We start from the raw sequence: 18,511 nt of genomic DNA on the forward strand, positions 1-18,511 counted from the left end.
TTCACTGTTTCTTCCTTTTCCGAAGAACAGTCACATTCCGAATGATTCAAAACGACTTTCTTGTGGTATCCTCCCTCTAACAGATTTCTGTATCGTTCCAAAGCCTTGAATAAAAAGAAATGACTGCCAGTATTTTCTGTCGATGCTCGTTTACAAGAGACTCTCCATTATTTGTGATATACATAGGTGTCATGCAAACTGTATGATATTTCATGCGCTGCAAGTATTAGAACATGCATGAATCTATCACTCTCTCACCCACTCACTCACACACACACACAAAAGCCCCAAAAACAGCGCCTGGCTGTCGCCAAGGTTACGTATACGAACTCGCTCGTCCTGTCGTATATATTTCCAAGTGAAGGGAAACCCATTTTGGACAGCATGGGCTGAGAGCAAAAAAAAAAAAAAAAAAAAAAAAAAAGCATGGTTTGGGGGGAAGTGATAGGTGGTGCCTTTAGTATACGGGAACCGTGCCAGGAATGAACTAAAGGAAGGTAGGGGAGAGAGAGAGAGAGAGAGAGAGAGAGAGAGAGAGAGAGAGAGAGAGAGAGGGGAGTGGGAAAGACGAGGAGGACGTAAACGAAAACATAAAAAAAAGAACATGAAAAATAGTATAAAGCTTGAAAAGAGGAACATACGTTGCACCTGTCTCTCGCGGCTCTGAGATTCGTTCGCTGTTTTCTTAAGCCGAAAACGGGTCCTGTGTTTTACGATTGTTTTATTCTCTGCTATGTTCGGAAGTCCTCTACTAAAATCGACGAGGTTCGACAATGAGAAGCTACATTCCCGTTTCGCGATTTCTTGCCTGACTGGCTGTCGTTTCTGGTTAATATGGAGAAAGACAAAATATACATGTGAAACAATGCTGAAATCGTTGCATTTTTAAATATAAAGAGTAAGAATTCGGTGTGGGAGTTATGACAGTCAAGTAAAGACAGTCAATATCTTTTAATAATAATAATAATAATAATAATAATAATAATAATAATAATAATAATAATAATAATAACAATAATAATATTGGAAGGAGACCCTGTTTCAAACCGTTATGATTGCAAGATAATGCTGTATCAGCTGCATTTGAACCGCAGTCTTCTCTATTTTTCTAATAACTGCAGAAGACTATTTACAAATTAAGCGCAGCTGATGCAGCAATATCTTTCAGTAATAATAATAATAATAATAATAATAATAATAATAATAATAATAATAATAATAAAATAATAATAATAATAATAATAATAATGATATTTCGGAAGGAGACCCTCTCGTAGGCATGTTTTGTTAAAAATGACTGCTGCTTCAGCACTATTAATCTTGTAAAGAGTCTTCTCTATCTTTCTGATGACGGCTTTCTCGTTGTTGCTTAGACTGGAGAGCAACGCACCAAAGGGCATGGTAAAATTCGGTTGAGTCATTTGATGTATTATTGCTTATACAATTCTCCCTCTCTCTCTCTCCCTCTCTCTCTCTCTCTCTCTCTCTCTCTCTCTCTCTCTCTCTCTCTCTCTCCAACGCGACGTTTCTTCCTGATCCACAGGACATTATCAAGCGATAACTGCTGAGGGACTGAATTCCAGTGGCGAGTCCTTCTTCTTATATCGTGATGTTGCGGGCTCTTGAGTACGGTCAGAGCACCTCTCCGGCAGGTCGGCTTTTCATTCAAATGACTCAACCGAATTTCACCATGCCCTTTGGTGCGTTGCTCGCCAGTCTAAGCAACAACGAGAAAGCCATCATCGGAAAGATAGAGAAGACTCTTTACAAGATTAATAGTGCTGAAGCAGCAGTCATTTTTAACAAATAATGATAATAATAATAATAATAATAGACTGAGGAAATTATGGTAAAGATCCTTTCCCAAGGAATCAACGCCGAGGAGAGTGGATGGGTGACTGCTCTCCTCGGCGTTGATTCCTTGGGAAAGGATCTTTACCACAATTTCCTTAGTCTACTCAGCTGTAAATGAGTACCTATTCCTGATGGGGTAGGGTCCAGCTATGGGTTAAATAGCAAAACTCAGCAATGATGGAAAGAAATGAAGGATTAAACGACAACGAAGTAAATGGAACCTCTGGCAACAGAGGAGCTTCGTCCGGCAGCCAGGTATTTAGCCCAATTGAAGAGGAAGACGGTCAGGTACTTGGAGGTCGTCATCCAGCAACTGACCACCACAACGACAGTAACCAACAACCAGAGACTGGAGCTACAGAAGCAAACCAGAGGAAGAAATGGACAAGAGAAGAAAATAAGGAAATATGGAGATGCTGCATCAGAAGCAACCCGACGGAGAGAGGATATAGAAGAAGGTTGGTCAACATCGGGAATGAGAGGAATAACACCCCCCAAACAGAGCAGAGGCTGGCAGACCAAGTAAGGAACATAAAGAAAAAGAACTGGCTCTCCCCAACAGAAAGAGGGGAATTAGAAAGGGAAATGACACACGGCAACGAATTACAAGAAGACGAACTGAGAGACGATGACACAGAAGACAACAGGGATGATGAGGTATCAAACAACGACAGACGAAGAAACACCGATGAAGTAACAGACAGGACGGAATGGATAGAAAAGATCAGACAATGGATGAAGCCAGATACAGAGAGAACAAAGATCCCCTCCATGAAAGCCTACAACACCAAGAAATTAAGGGAGAAAACAAGTGAGGTCAATGAAATAATGAGACTAATACACTACACCAATATCACAGAAACAAATAACTTGACATATGCAGGAGCAATATTAGTAGCAGAACTGATGGGGATACGAACACCAACACCACCAGCACAACCAACCCAACAGAAACCAAAACAGCAACCGCCTTGGAAAAGGCGCCTGGAAAAGCAAATCATGGTGATGAGATCTGACTTGAGTAAACTGAAAGACATGGCAGAAAAAAAGGCTAAGAAGCAAGAAAACGAGGGAGGAACTCAACGAGAAATACAAAGTACAGGAGAGGGGACTAAACACACAATAGAAGATGTAAAACAGAAGCTTAAGGGCACATAAGATCCAACGGTACATGAACAGGAATAAAGGATACCAACAGAACAAACTATTCGGAACCAACCAGAAAAGACTATACAGCCAACTAAGAGGGGAAGGCAACCACCAAGAAATTCCTGAAGCTGAACCAAGTAAGAGACTCTGGGAAAACATCTGGAGCAATCCGGTATCACATAACAAACATGCAACATGGCTCCAGGAAGTCAAGGAAGAAGAAACAGGGAGAATAAAACAAAGATTCACAGAGATCACGACAGACACAGTCAGATACCATCTAAAGAAAATGCCCAACTGGAAAGCCCCAGGTCCCGATGAAGTCCATGGATACTGGCTCAAAAACTTCAAGGCCCTACACCCACGAATAGCAGAACAACTCCAGCATTGTATTTCAAATCACCATGCACCCAAATGGATGACCACAGGAAGAACATCTTTTGTACAAAAAGACAAGAGTAAGGGTAATATAGCCAGTAACTACAGGCCTATCACCTGCCTACCAATAATGTGGAAGTTACTAACAGAGATCATCAGTGAAAGGCTATACAATTACCAAGAGGAGACAAACACCATCCCCCACCAACAGAAAGGCTGCAGAAGGAAGTGTAGGGGCACAGAAGACCAGCTCCTGATAGACAAAATGGTAATGAAGAACAGTAGGAGAAGGAAAACCAACCTAAGCATGGCATGGATAGACTATAAGAAAGCCTTCGACATGGTACCACACACATGGCTAATAGAATGCCTAAAAATATATTGGGCAGAGGAAACCACCATCAGCTTCCTCAAAAATAAAATGTGCAACTGGAATACAGTACTTACAAGCTCTGGAATAAGACTAGCAGAGGTTAAAATCAGGAGAGGGATCTTCCAGGGCGACTCACTGTCCCCACTACTCTTCGTAGTAGCCATGATTCCCATGACAAAAGTACTGCAGAAGATGGATGCTGGGAACCAACTCAAGAAAAGAGGCAACAGAATTAACCATCTGATGTTCATGGACGACATCAAGCTGTATGGTAAGAGCATCAAGGAAACAGATCCCCTAATCCAGACTGTAAGGATTGTATCTGGGGACATCAGGATGGAGTTTGGAATAGAAAAATGTGCCTTAGTCAACATACAAAAGGGCAAAGAAACAAGGACTGAAGAGATAAAGCTACCAGATGGGAACAACATGAAACACATAGATGAGTCAGGATACAAATACCTGGGAATAATGGAAGGAGGGGATATAAAACATCAAGAGATGAAGGACACGATCAGGAAAGAATATATACAGAGACTCAAGGCGAAACTCAAGTCAAAACTCAACGGCGGAAATATGATAAAAGCCATAAACACATGGGCAGTGCCAGTAATCAGATTCAGCGCAGGAATAGTGGAATGGACGAAGGCAGAACTTCGCAGCATAGATCAGAAAACGAGGAAACATATGACAATACACAAGGCACTACACCCAAGAGCAAATACGGACAGACTATACATAACACGAAAGGAAGGAGGGAGGGGACTACTAAGCATAGAGGACTGCGTCAACATCGAGAACAGAGCACTGGGGCAATATATGAAGACCAGTGAAGACGAGTGGCTCAAGAGTGCATGGGAAGAAGGACTGATAAAAGTAGACGAAGACCCAGAAATATACAGAGACAGGAGAAAGACAAGCAGAACAGAGGAAAGGCATAACAAACCAATGCACAGACAATACATGAGACAGACTAAAGAACTAGCCAGTGATGACACGTGGCAATGGCTACAGAGGGGAGAGCTCAAGAAGGAAACTGAAGGAATGATAACAGCGGCACAAGATCGGGCCCTAAGAACCAGATATGTTCAAAGAAAGATAGATAGAAATAACATCTCTCCCATATGTAGGGAATGCAATACGAAAAATGAAACCATAAACCACATAGCAAGTGAATGTCCGGCACTTGCACAATACCAGTACAAAAAGAGGCATGATTCAGTGGCAAAAGCCCTCCACTGGAGCCTATGCAAGAAACACTACCTACCTTGCAGTAATAAGTGGTACGAACACCAACCTGAAGGAGTGATAGAAAACGATCAGTCAGAGATCCTCTGGGACTATGGTATCAGAACAGATAGGGTGATACGTGCAAATAGACCAGACGTGACGTTGATTGACAAAATCAAGAAGAAAGTATCACTCATTGATGTCGCAATACCATGGGACACCAGAGTTGAAGAGAAAGAAAGGGAAAAAATGGATAAGTATCAAGACCTGAAAATAGAAATAAGAAGAATATGGGATATGCCAGTGGAAATCGTACCCATAATCATAGGAAAACTAGGCACGATCCCAAGATCCCTGAAAAGGAATCTAGAAAAACTAGACGCTGAAGTAGCTCCAGGACTCATGCAGAAGAGTGTGATCCTAGAAACGGCGCACATAGTAAGAGAAGTGATGGACTCCTAAGGAGGCAGGATGCAACCCGGGACCCCACACTATAAATACCACCCAGTCGAATTGGAGGACTGTGATAGAGCAAAAAAAAAAAAAAAAAAAAAAAAAATAATAATAATAATAAGACTAGGATTCTAAAGAAACTGAAATAATATCTAACATCAGAACCCAGCTCCTTCATATAGTAAGAGGAAATACACCAGTTAAGATAAAGCATTCATAAAACATTAATGGAAATGATCAGGTGGCCAAGTAACGTGCGCTAACGAGCTGTAGAGTGGAAAAAAAACTAGAAGAATTTCCCTCTTACGTGATTTTGGCCTCCCCTTCGCATGGATATTTTAGGGATCCATGGCGTATTATTATTATTATTATTATTAGTATTATTATTATTATTATTATTATTATTATTATTATTATTTTATTATTATTATTATTATTATTATTATTATTATTATTATTATTATTATTATTTGGGAAAACTCTCTGTCAGGAAAGTTTATACAATGTTCTAAAGGGTCCACAATTATAAAAATGTTAAAAGTTCGTGTATAATTTATAAATATTTGTTTATAAATTATGCACGAACTTTTAACAGTTTTATTATTGTGGACTCCTTAGAACATTATATTATTATTATTATTATTATTATTATTATTATTATTATTATTATTATTATTATTATTATTATTATTATTCAACAGACGAAATCTATTCATATGGAACAAGCCAACCACAGGGTTCATTGACTTGAAAGGCAAGCTTCCAAAAATATGGTGTTCATTAGGAAGAAGTAAGAGGAAGAAGTAAAGGGAAACACAGAAAAAAAGGATAAATACAAAAAGAAGAGATCCCACTTATTAAAAAAAAGAAATGAAAAATAAATTAACAAATAGATAAAAATATATCATAATGCAAGGGGAATAGTAATGATAGTAATATATTTCCTTCACAAAAGTTTTATGGCCAACTGGTTACTGTAGTTCTTTATTATACACTGCCGCTCACAACAGACTTCTAGGGCATGTTTACAAATTTCAGTAATAACCCAACAATTGTCACATGAATGTGTGTGCCACTGAGGCAGCGCAATTACTTGTAGATACCCATCCAGGTACTGACCACACCAAATACTGCCTAACAGAGATGGCCCTGTTGTAGAATAGAGCAGAATACACAATTTAGTCGAGTGGCCCAAGCGCTGGGACCTATGAGGTCAATGATAGCTAAAAGGATTAAGAGGTTAACAGGAGGAAAACCTCGTAGCTGCACTAAGAATTAATTGTTAGGTGGAAGAAAGAAAATATGAACGGAGGTACAGTAAAAGGAATGAAGAGGGGTTGACAGAAAGGAACGCAGCACGAATTTCACTATTCAGTAGACCAGCAGTGCAATTAACTATTAACTGATGTCAACATCAAATCTGTGATTAATAGTGATAAAAATAATATGAACACCATATTGTTTGGAAGCTTTGGCCCCTGTAGTGAGCTTGTTCTATATGAATATGGTTCTTGATCTTCTGAATAATAATAATAATAATAATAATAATAATAATAATAATAATAATAATAATAATAATAATAATAATAATAATAATAATAATAACTTGACATATGCAGGGGCAAGATTAGTAGCAGAACTGATGGGGATTCGAACACCAACACCACCGTCACAACCAACCCAACAGAAACCAAAACAGCAACCTCCTTGGAAAAGGCGCCTGGAAAAGCAAATCATGGTGATGAGATCTGACTTGAGTAAACTGAAAGAGATGGCAGAAAAAAGGCTAAGAAGCAAGAAAACAAGGGAGGAACTCAACGAGAAATACAAAGTACAAGAGAGGGGACTAAACAACACAATAGAAGATGTAAAACAGAGGCTTAAGGCCAAAGCACACAAGATCCAACGGTACATGAACAGGAATAAGGGATACCAACAGAACAAACTATTCGGAACCAACCAGAAAAGACTATACAGCCAACTAAGAGGGGAAGACAACCACCCAGAAATTCCTGAAGCCGAACCAAGTAAGAGACTCTGGGAAAACATATGGAGCAATCCGGTATCACACAACAAACATGCAACATGGCTCCAGGAAGTCAAGGAAGAAGAAACAGGGAGAATAAAACAAAGATTCACAGACATCACGACAAACACAGTCAGACACCAACTAAGAAAATGTGCCAAACTGGAAAGCCCCAGGTCCCGATGAAGTCCATGGATACTGGCTCAAAAACTTCAAGGCCCTACACCCACGAATAGCAGAACAACTCCAGCATTGTATCTCAAATCACCAAGCACCCAAATGGATGACCACAGGAAGAACATCCTTAGTACAAAAAGACAAGAGTAAGGGAAATATAGCCAGTAACTCAGGCTATCACCTGCCTACCAATAATGTGGAAGTTACTAACAGGTATCATCAGTGAAAGGCTATACAACTACCTAGAGGAGACAAACACCATCCCCCACCAACAGAAAGGCTGCAGAAGAAAGTGTAGGGGCACAAAAGACCAGCTCCTGATAGACAAAATGGTAATGAAGAACAGTAGGAGAAGGAAAACCAATCTAAGCATGGCATGGATAGACTATAAGAAAGCCTTCGACATGATACCACACACATGGCTAATAGAATGCCTGAAAATATATGGGCAGAGGAAAATACCATCAGCTTCCTCAAAATACAATGCGCAACTGGAATACAATACTTACAAGCTCTGGAATAAGACTAGCAGAGGTTAATATCAGGAGAGGGATCTTCCAGGGCGACTCACTGTCCCCACTACTCTTCGTAGTAGCCATGATTCCCATGACAAAAGTACTACAGAAGATGGATGCCGGGTACCAACTCAAGAAAAGAGGCAACAAAATCAACCACCTGATGTTCATGGACGACATCAAGCTGTATGGTAAGAGCATCAAGGAAATAGATACCCTAATCCAGACTCTAAGGATTGTATCTGGGGACATCAGGATGGAGTTTGGAATAGAAAAATGCGCCTTAGTCAACATACAAAAAGGCAAAGTAACGAGAACTGAAGGGATAAAGCTACCAGATGGGAGCAACATCAAACACATAGATGAGACAGGATACAAATACCTGGGAATAATGGAAGGAGGAGATATAAAACACCAAGAGATGAAGGACACGATCAGGAAAGAATATATGCAGAGACTCAAGGCGATACTCAAGTCAAAACTCAACGCCGGAAATATGATAAAAGCCATAAACACATGGGCAGTGCCAGTAATCAGATACAGCGCAGGAATAGTCGAATGGACGAAGGCAGAACTCCGCAGCATAGATCAGAAAACCAGGAAACAAATGACAATACACAAAGCACTACACCCAAGAGCAAATACGGACAGACTATACATAACACGAAAGGAAGGAGGGAGAGGACTACTAAGTATAGAGGACTGTGTCAACATCGAAAACAGAGCACTGGGGCAATATCTGAAAACCAGTGAAGACGAGTGGCTAAAGAGTGCATGGGAAGAAGGACTAATAAAAGTAGACGAAGACCCAGAAATATACAGAGACAGAGAAGACAGAAAGAACAGAGGACTGGCACAACAAACCAATGCACGGACAATACATGAGACAGACTAAAGAACTAGCCAGCGATGACAATTGGCAATGGCTACAGAGGGGAGAGCTAAAGAAGGAAACTGAAGGAATGATAAAACAGCGGCACAAGATCAGGCCCTAAGAACCAGATATGTTCAAAGTATGATAGACGGAAATAACATCTCTCCCATATGTAGGAAGTGCAATACGAAAAATGAAACCATAAACCACATAGCAAGTGAATGCCCGGCACTTGCACAGAACCAGTACAAAAAGAGGCATGATTCAGTGGCAAAAGCCCTCCACTGGAGCCTGTGCAAGAAACATCAGCTACCTTGCAGTAATAAGTGGTACGAGCACCAACCTGAAGGAGTGATAGAAACGATCAGGCAAAGATCCTCTGGGACTATGGTATCAGAACGGATAGGGTGATACGTGCAAACAGACCAGACTTGACGTTGATTGACAAAGTCAGAAGAAAGTATCACTCATTGATGTCGCAATACCATGGGACACCAGAGTTGAAGAGAAAGAGAGGGAAAAAAATGGATAAGTATCAAGATCTGAAAATAGAAATAAGAAGGATATGGGATATGCCAGTGGAAATCGTACCCATAATCATAGGAGCACTAGGCACGATCCCAAGATCCCTGAAAAGGAATCTGGAAAAACTAGAGGCTGAAGTAGCTCCGGGCCTCATGCAGAAGAGTGTGATCCTAGAAACGGCACACATAGTAAGAAAAGTGATGGACTCCTAAGGAGGCAGGATGCAACCCGGAACCCCACACTATAAATACCACCCAGTCGAATTGGAGGACTGTGATAGAGCAAAAAAAAAAAAAAAAAAAAAAAAAAAAAAAAAAAAAAAATAATACTAAATTAACAAAAAAACAAAAAAAAAAAAAAAAAAAAATAATAATAACAATAATAATATTCAAATTTTAACTTCCTTTATAAGTCCTGAATCTGTGGTGCACTGCTCCATGTTTTCTCTCTCTCTCTCTCTCTTCTCTCTCTCTCTCTCTCTCTCTCTCTCTCTCTCTCAAGAAAAAAAGATACAACCATTCCATTCAGCAAATTGTTTCGATGAAAAAAGAAAAGCATCACTTTTCTCGAAAAGAATTAACTCTATACAAAAACAGCACTTTTACCTTTCACCAAAACATTCATGAAATAAGGTTTTATTCTTATTTAGCTATAAAAAGGATATACCAACTTAAAAGACAGAAAAAAAGTTTTATCTCGGCGTGTTTTCTCTCTTATTTTTACACGTAAAGCCAGAATTCAGTTTGGATGCTACGGACGGTAGGTAACTTATTAGGCTGCTGACACTGAACAAGTACAAATAAAGATGAAAGTAAGGAGTTTTTATTTTATTTTATTTTATTTTTTTGGACGAGTTGTAACACAATTTGATTTATTAAGGAATACAGTCAGGTGTTAATATTAATGCAGTTTAATGACAATGATTATTTTCAAGGCTTTTGTTGTTAATATTATCATACACACAATATATATATACATAGTATGTATATATACATACGGATATATATAGATATATATATATATATATATATTATATATCTATATCTTAAGATTATATCTATATATATATATATATATATCTATATATATATAACATATATATAATATATATATATATCTATATATATATATATATATATATATATATATATATATATATATATATATATAGATAAATATATCTATATATATATATATAAATATATCTATATATATATAAGTATATATATATATATATAAATAATAATATCTATAATATATATATATAATATATATATATCTAGATATAATCTATATATATATAATATAATATAAATAAAAAAAAATTTTTTCATATATATATAGATATTCTATATTATCTTCTCTATATATATAATATATATATATATATATATCCAGTAATAAAAGGCCCATTAAAACAACTCTGGTTTAAAACCTCATGGACTATATTTCGGTGGACTAACTTCCACCCTTATATATATATATATATATATATATATTATATATATATATATATATACATATATATATATATATATATGTATAAATATGAGTCATATCACATTACCGTGATTCATATACATACATCGAGCTACAAATGTCCTTTAATATCTAATTCGTTCTACCTCGGAATTAATATATTTTCATATGTGCTTAACCGAAGGGGAATTTTTTTTAGGCGATAAGAGAATTGTCGGCTCCCGGGTGCAAACCCTCGAAACCAAACAAATCCAGGACAACAGTGAAGCTTTAATCCACCCCACCACCGCTAGAGGCTAAAAGTTTATGCCGCCTCTCACCTCCAAATACCTGTCGGTCGCGATCAGGTGGGTTGATGCTGTCTCCAAACAACGAATATATATATATATATATATATATATATATATATATATATATATATATATATATATATATATATATATATATGTCATATCACATTACCGTGATTCATATACATACATCGAGCTACAAATGTCCTTTATTTGCTCTACCTCAGAATTAATATATTTTCATATATACTTAACCAAAGGGGGATTTTTTTTTTTTTTAGACGATAAGAGAATTGTCGGCTCCCGGGCGCAAAACCCTCGAAACCAAACAAATCCAGGACGACAGTGAAGCTTTAACCCACCCCACCACCGCTAGAGACTAAAAAGTTTATGCCGCCTCTCACCTTCAAATACCTGTCGCGCTCAGGTGGGTTGATGCTGTCTCCAAACAAAGAATACCTGAGCGCGACAGGTATTTGGAGGTGAGAGGTGGCATAAACTTTTAGCCTCTAGCGGTGGTGGGGTGGGTTAAAGCTTCACTGTCGTCCTGGATTTGTTTGGTTTCGAGGGTTCGCGCCCGGGAGCCGACAATTCTCTTATCGCCTAAAAAAAATTCCCCTTCGGTTAAGCATATATGAAAATATATTAATTCCGAGGTAGAGTGAATTAGATATTAAAGGACATTTGTAGCTCGATGCATATATATATATATATATATATATATATATATATATATATATATATATATTATAAAGGAACAGCAGCACCAATATGCAATATATATCCCTCTGTCGAACTTCTCAGTTCCAGAGGTCTTTTACTGCTCGCACCGTTCACCGTTGGACTGTGGAACAGTCTCATGAGGTTATGGTGCAACAGAACCTCAAAGGTTCAAGCGAAGACGAGATGCACGATTATACCCTAAACCAATTCTCTTGGTATCTTATCATTTAATTACATTTTTACCTATTTATTTATTCGTTTGTTGATTTATTTTTTTCCCTGATAAGTGACATTTCCTTTCTCTGTATTTCCTGTCACCTTCTGTTACTTCTTTCAAATGAATCTTTGGAAGCTTGAACTTCAAGTCAATGGTCCCCTTAGGTGGGCTTGTTCCATATGAATAAGGTTAATCTTCTGAATAATAATAATAATAATAATAATAATAATAATAATAATAATAATAATAATAATAATAATAATAATAATAATAATAATAATACAGGTTTTATTGAAAATAATGGCTATTTCAGTCGCGTTTATTTTGTATAGAAGTTTCTTTAGTCTTCTCATTACTGACTTTTCTCCTGTACTCAAACTGGCTATTAAAACGCCAAATGGGGGATTCGTGTCATGGCATTTTAATAGCCACTTGGAGTACAGAGGAAAAGTCAGTAATAAGAAGAATAGAAGAACTTCTATACAAAATAAACGCGGCTGAAATTGCCACTATTTAAAAAAAAAAACTGTATTCATGAAGGTCTTCTTGCAGCAAATAATAATACTAATAATAATAATAATAATAAAAGGTGAGGAAACTGGATGTCTAGGTAGTGACTGAGACAAGTGCAAAGTGCATGCGTTGAAGAATGGGAGGGACATAGTGTGATTCTCTCTCTGGGTAGCTGCAAGGTACAATGCCTGTGGCACCAGGAAGACTGGTGAAGGGTGATGGAGCAACAAGGTATCACTTCATGTACTGTATGAGTAAGAATAATCATGCCAGGTGAAACAGGTGAGATTAGTGATAGTGCATCGATCTAGATTGGAAAATGAGAGTGAAGGAGCAATTCATTTTTTGGATTTTAAACTTGTTTGCTATGTAGGGTCTGGAAATCATGCAAGGATGGTTGTGCTAGGATATTTAAATGCAAAAAAGTAGGTGGTTAAGAAAAAGAAGATATTATATATATATATATATATATATATATATATATATATATATATATAATATATATATATTTATACGTATATATATATAATACATATATTTATATAATACATTAGAATTTATATATTATATATATATATATATATATATATAGATGTATATATATATATATATAAAATATACGTATAAAAATACGTATATATATATATTATATATATATATATATATATATATATATATATATATATGAATATATGTAAATGTATATTGATTTTTAAAGTATTATCATCATCAGTTCTTCCAAAACCTACTGTAGAGTCGGGCATCTTCATGAACTGTATAGTATTACGGGCAGCCTTTTTCCAAAAAATTTCCATTACACTGCCCATAATACCTTCTTTTTCTTAGCCACCTACTTTTTCGTATCTAAATATCCTAGTACAACCATCCTTGCATGATTTATATATATATATATATATATATATATATATATATATATATATATATATATATATATATATATCTATATCTATATATGAATATGTAATATAAATACACAGTAGATAATCTAAATAAGAGTCATTAGCAACCATTTTATTTACATTTAACAAACTCTGAGACTTCCATATATTATATACCAGTGGGAAAAAAATAAAGCAAAGGAACATGAAAACACCCATATAATTGTTATAAGAAAAAATACCTTTTGAGACGAACTAAAGACGGATTGGATACGACACGCAATCCCAGCATTCATTTATTTTGGAGGTAATTTTGAATTAATTTTATGGATATTTAGGAGCTTTTAATTTCGCGATTCACCTCCAGTTCTACTCGCACCTTAGATGTCACACGAAGCCCATTTAAAGAACCCTCTTATATTTCAGAGACTAAGAATATTCTTCTCAATATTTCACGCACCGTTGGACTGTAGAACTTTAGAGGTTAAAGCGAAAATGCAATGCATTACTACTCTAATAGTAATCTCCTTGCATTTTGGTACCTTTCTAGCTATTTATTTATTAATTAATTTTTTAATAAGTGGGATTTCTTCTTTCTGTATACCCCTTTGCTTCCTCTTACATCTTCCTAATGAACTCCATAATATTCTTTGGAAACTTGAATTTCAAGTTAATGGCCCCTGTGGTGGGATTGTCCACATGAATAGGCTTCATTTTCTGAATAATAATAATAATACAGAGGTGAAATATGAAATCATAAAAGTGAAGACCAAATTATCCTCCGTGTAGACGCCACTGTTTCAGGGTGGGCGGGAGGGGAGGAGGGGGAAGTTAAAGTCTTCAGAGGGGCCAAAGGAAGAAGAAGAAGAAGAAGGAGAAGAAGAAGAAGAAGAAGTTGGGGTAGTGAGGCAAGAGGGGTGAAAGTGAGATCTGTAGGTGCCGTTTACTCTCATTGCCTCCTCTCATTAGATGCTTATAAGGCAAAGGGAGGAGGAGTGGGCGACGAAGACAGAGAGAGAGAGAGAGAGAGAGAGAGAGAGAGAGAGAGAGAGAGAGAGAGAGAGAGAGAGATTGTTGGGGGTGGGAAGGTGGATTCTGTTACGTGTGTTCTTTCTCTTTTTCTTGCATTTTTGTGGAGACTGAAAACGACCGACTCTGTGTCTCCTCTCCTAGGCATACAAGACTTGACAAATTTCTAAGTAAAAAAATAAATAAATAAAAAAAAAACATTATATCTGCATCTCGGGTTACTATGCAGGAATGCCAGAAATTCCTCCTGAATCGTTTAAAGCACTCCAAGATACAGAGAGGATTTGTACCCTCTTCGGAAGTTCAAGTGAAGATACAGTGCATTACTACCGTAATACTATCCTTTTTGTATTTTAATTTCTTTCATCTTTTTATCCATTTATTTTTCCTTTTTTAATAAGTGGGATCTTTACCTCCTCTTACTTCTTCCTAATGAACACCGTATTCTTTGGAAGATTGAATTTCAAGTCATGGGCCCTTTTGGTGGTCTTCTTCCATATGAATAAGTTCCATCCTCCGTATAATAATAATAATAATAATAATAATAATAATAATAATAATAATAATAATAATAATAATAATAATAATAATAATTAAAAATTCCTCATAGTAGCACGAGTCTTCAAATGGAGAAACAAATCCACAGTTATGTAAATGTACATATATTTAAGTTTAAAACAGAAAAGAGATAGCTTTCGGGAATCTGTACGGTTCCCCTTATCAATCTGAGATTGATAAGGGGAACCGTACAGATTCCCGAAAGCTATCTTTTCTGTTTTAAACTTAAATATATGTACATTTACATAACTGTGGATTTGTTTCTCCAATAATAATAATAATAATAATAATAAAATGATAATGATAATGATAATGATAATGATAATGATAATGTAATGATAAGATAATGTAATGAATAAGATAATGAATGATAATAATAATAATAATAATAATAATAATATAATAAAATAATAATAATAATAATAATAATAATAATAAAATAAATGTAAAAAGATTTGTACCTTTACCTGGACTATTTACACTAATATTCGAGACATCTCTACCCATCTTGATTATCTGAGGTACCCAAAAGATTGCCAGGCCTGAAAATCAGTATTAGAAATGAAGGGATTAAGTTCTATAGATGAATCTAAAATAAATAATAGAATTACCTTCAGAAATTCCCTGCGTATTCTGCCTCACTAAATTTGCTATATCCACCATTCCACCAACAACCTCGCTATCTGCTCCGTTTGTTTACCAGTTATGAAATGATTCTAGAGGACTTTCTGTCTATGAAGATGATTTTAAAAGGGTTTAGCTGTCTGTTAAGATTTTAAACGGTTTTAACTGTCTATTAAGTTGATTTTAAAAGGTTTCAACTGTCTAATAAGCTGATTTTATGTCTATTAAGAAAATTTGAAAAGGGTACAACTGTCTATTAAGAATATTTTCAAAAGGTTTAGCTGTCTCTTAAGATTTTAAAAGGTTTTAACTGTCTATCGAGCTAATTTTAAAAGGGTTTATCTGTCTATGAAGATTTCAAAAGGGTTCATCTGTCTATTAAAAATATTTTAAAAACGTTTAGCTGTCTATTAAGAATATTTTAAAAAGGTTTCAACTGTCTATTAAGATTTTAAAATGGTGTATCTTTCTATTAAGAAGATTTAGCCGGTTTTATCTGTCTATTGAGCTAATTTTAAAAGGGGTTATCTGTTTATTAGAATTTTGAAAGGGTTTAACTGTCTACAAAGATTTTAGACTGGTTTATCTATCAATTAAGAAGATTTTAGCCGTGGTTATCTGTCTATAAGAAGATTTTAGACGGGTATATCTGTCTATCAAAATAATGTTAAAAAGGTTTATCTGTTTACTACAATTTTTAAAGGGTTTATCTGTCTAACATATTAAACACGTCTCTCTATTAACGTATTCTCTGTCTATTAAGATTTTAGACGGTTTTATCTATCGTCTAACTATGAGCATTTTAACAGGGTTTATCTGTCGACTAGAAGAATGTGCTTGTGATCTGAAAACATAAGATTCTGAAATGAATCCGTATTCAGATTCGTGGAGATGGAATAAGAGTCCCTCCATATGCATAGATCCTCAGCCAGGAATCAGGACGACTGGAAAGTGATAGATCGCGGACTTACTGTATTCTAGAAGTGTACTCTATTGGTAAAACTGTGACAACAATTAATCCTCATTGACGATTTAAGTTCCACGTTGTTTGGTTTAGAAACAACAAGATAACACCTACTATACAGCAGTTATTTATCTATTTATCATTATTATTATTATTATTATTATTATTATTATTATTATTATTATTATTATTATTATTATTATTATTATTCAGAATGAACCCTATCCATATGGATGAAGCTCACAAGGACCACTGCCTTAGAAATTCAGGCTCCCTATAAAATTGGCGTCCATTTGAATAATACAAAAGAGGATGATATGAAATAAAAAAAAAAGTAAATACAAAAAGATGAGATTCAATAATCAAAAACAAATAAATAAATTAACAGGTTAATGCATAAGTAGATAGAAATGTAATTAAATGATTAAAATGCAATGAGAATTTTTTAAGGGTAGCAGTATTTTAAATATGTTTCAGTAGATGTCTTCTTAATAGGCAGATAAACCCACCTGAAACCTTCATAGACAGATAAAACCCGTCTAAAATATTAATATACAGATAAACCGGTCTTCTTAATATATAGATAAACCCGTCTAATAGGTTATTGGTCAGGTAACCACACCCAAATTTTATATGACAGAGAAACCCATTTAAAATGTTAATAAACATATAATCCTTTCTCAAATTTTAAAGACAGTGTGCCGAGAATAAATACCTTTCCTTATGAGTACTTGAATGACCAAAAGACTGGACAGATCGAGGAGTAAGGTTAGGTTAGGTTAGGCTATGGTTAGGTAGTAACTGATGACGAATCAAACGCATCTCGGACATGGTCGTAGCAAAGTTCCCAGTTCGTTTTCAACACAAATCTTTGAGAAGCATTTTCTGGAAAAATCAGATATCGGTGATAGATTTGTATGGATTAAGTTAGTGTATGAAATATATATATATATTTAATAATATAGATATATAATATTATATATATATTATAGTATAAGATATTAATATCTATCTATATATTAATACATGTAAAAGTTAATAAAATTACTGTGTAATTGGAAATTGTAGATAAGATTATGACTGATTTAGGATTACAATCTTTATTGGGAATGAATAAGTTGGTGGAGAAGTTACGTACGAATAAGCGGGGTAATAAAGCTCACGCTTCAATCCGAATAAGGTCATGGAACATGTCGAAAATGTTAACAAATTCGTGATATACTCGGAATAAATAAGTTGCTAAAAATTTTATTTCTTGTAAAAAAAAAAAAAAAAAAAAAAAAAAATTGCGATAAACATGGGAACCAGACATAGGCACAATAAGCGCAGACGTAATAGAGAGGGCAGGGCGGATTGAAAACCGTAACTAGAAGCAATACTACACCTTAAATCGTCCATAACGACGAGAAACAATACCAAATCTAAATCACAGATTAATGCCACATCTAGAAACGCCTCGGATAATCCTCCCTGAGGCAACATTGCAACAAAAGGGAAAAGTCGAGAGACGGAAAGAGAATTTTCATCCACGGAGCCGGGCCATGGCAGAGGAGTGAATATCCTCCAATGGGACTGCCCTTTTCTTGTAAGCAGCAATATGATTACTCGTTACACAGAGCGGGGAGACAGCTGTTGTAGCCTTCCAACCTTCACACCAAAAA

General features: G+C 35.7%; 1 protein-coding gene across 3 annotated transcripts in view; it reads right to left on the reverse strand.

Moving 5' to 3' along the window:
- LOC135196464 (retinol dehydrogenase 13-like) overlaps positions 1-18,511 on the reverse strand; it is a 152,690-nt gene that overhangs the window by 108,526 nt on the left and 25,653 nt on the right. Inside the window, exon 1 of one of the 3 annotated variants that reach the window (XM_064223316.1) lies at positions 18,235-18,324. The exons of the other annotated variants lie outside the window; for them this stretch is intronic. The gene's annotated coding sequence lies outside the window, so the exon portion shown is untranslated. Of the gene's footprint in view, positions 1-18,234; positions 18,325-18,511 lie in introns of those variants that run through there. 3 annotated transcript variants of the gene reach the window in all.

Source organism: Macrobrachium nipponense, chromosome 17, assembly GCF_015104395.2.
Source record: "Macrobrachium nipponense isolate FS-2020 chromosome 17, ASM1510439v2, whole genome shotgun sequence".
Lineage (NCBI taxonomy): Eukaryota > Metazoa > Arthropoda > Malacostraca > Decapoda > Palaemonidae > Macrobrachium > Macrobrachium nipponense.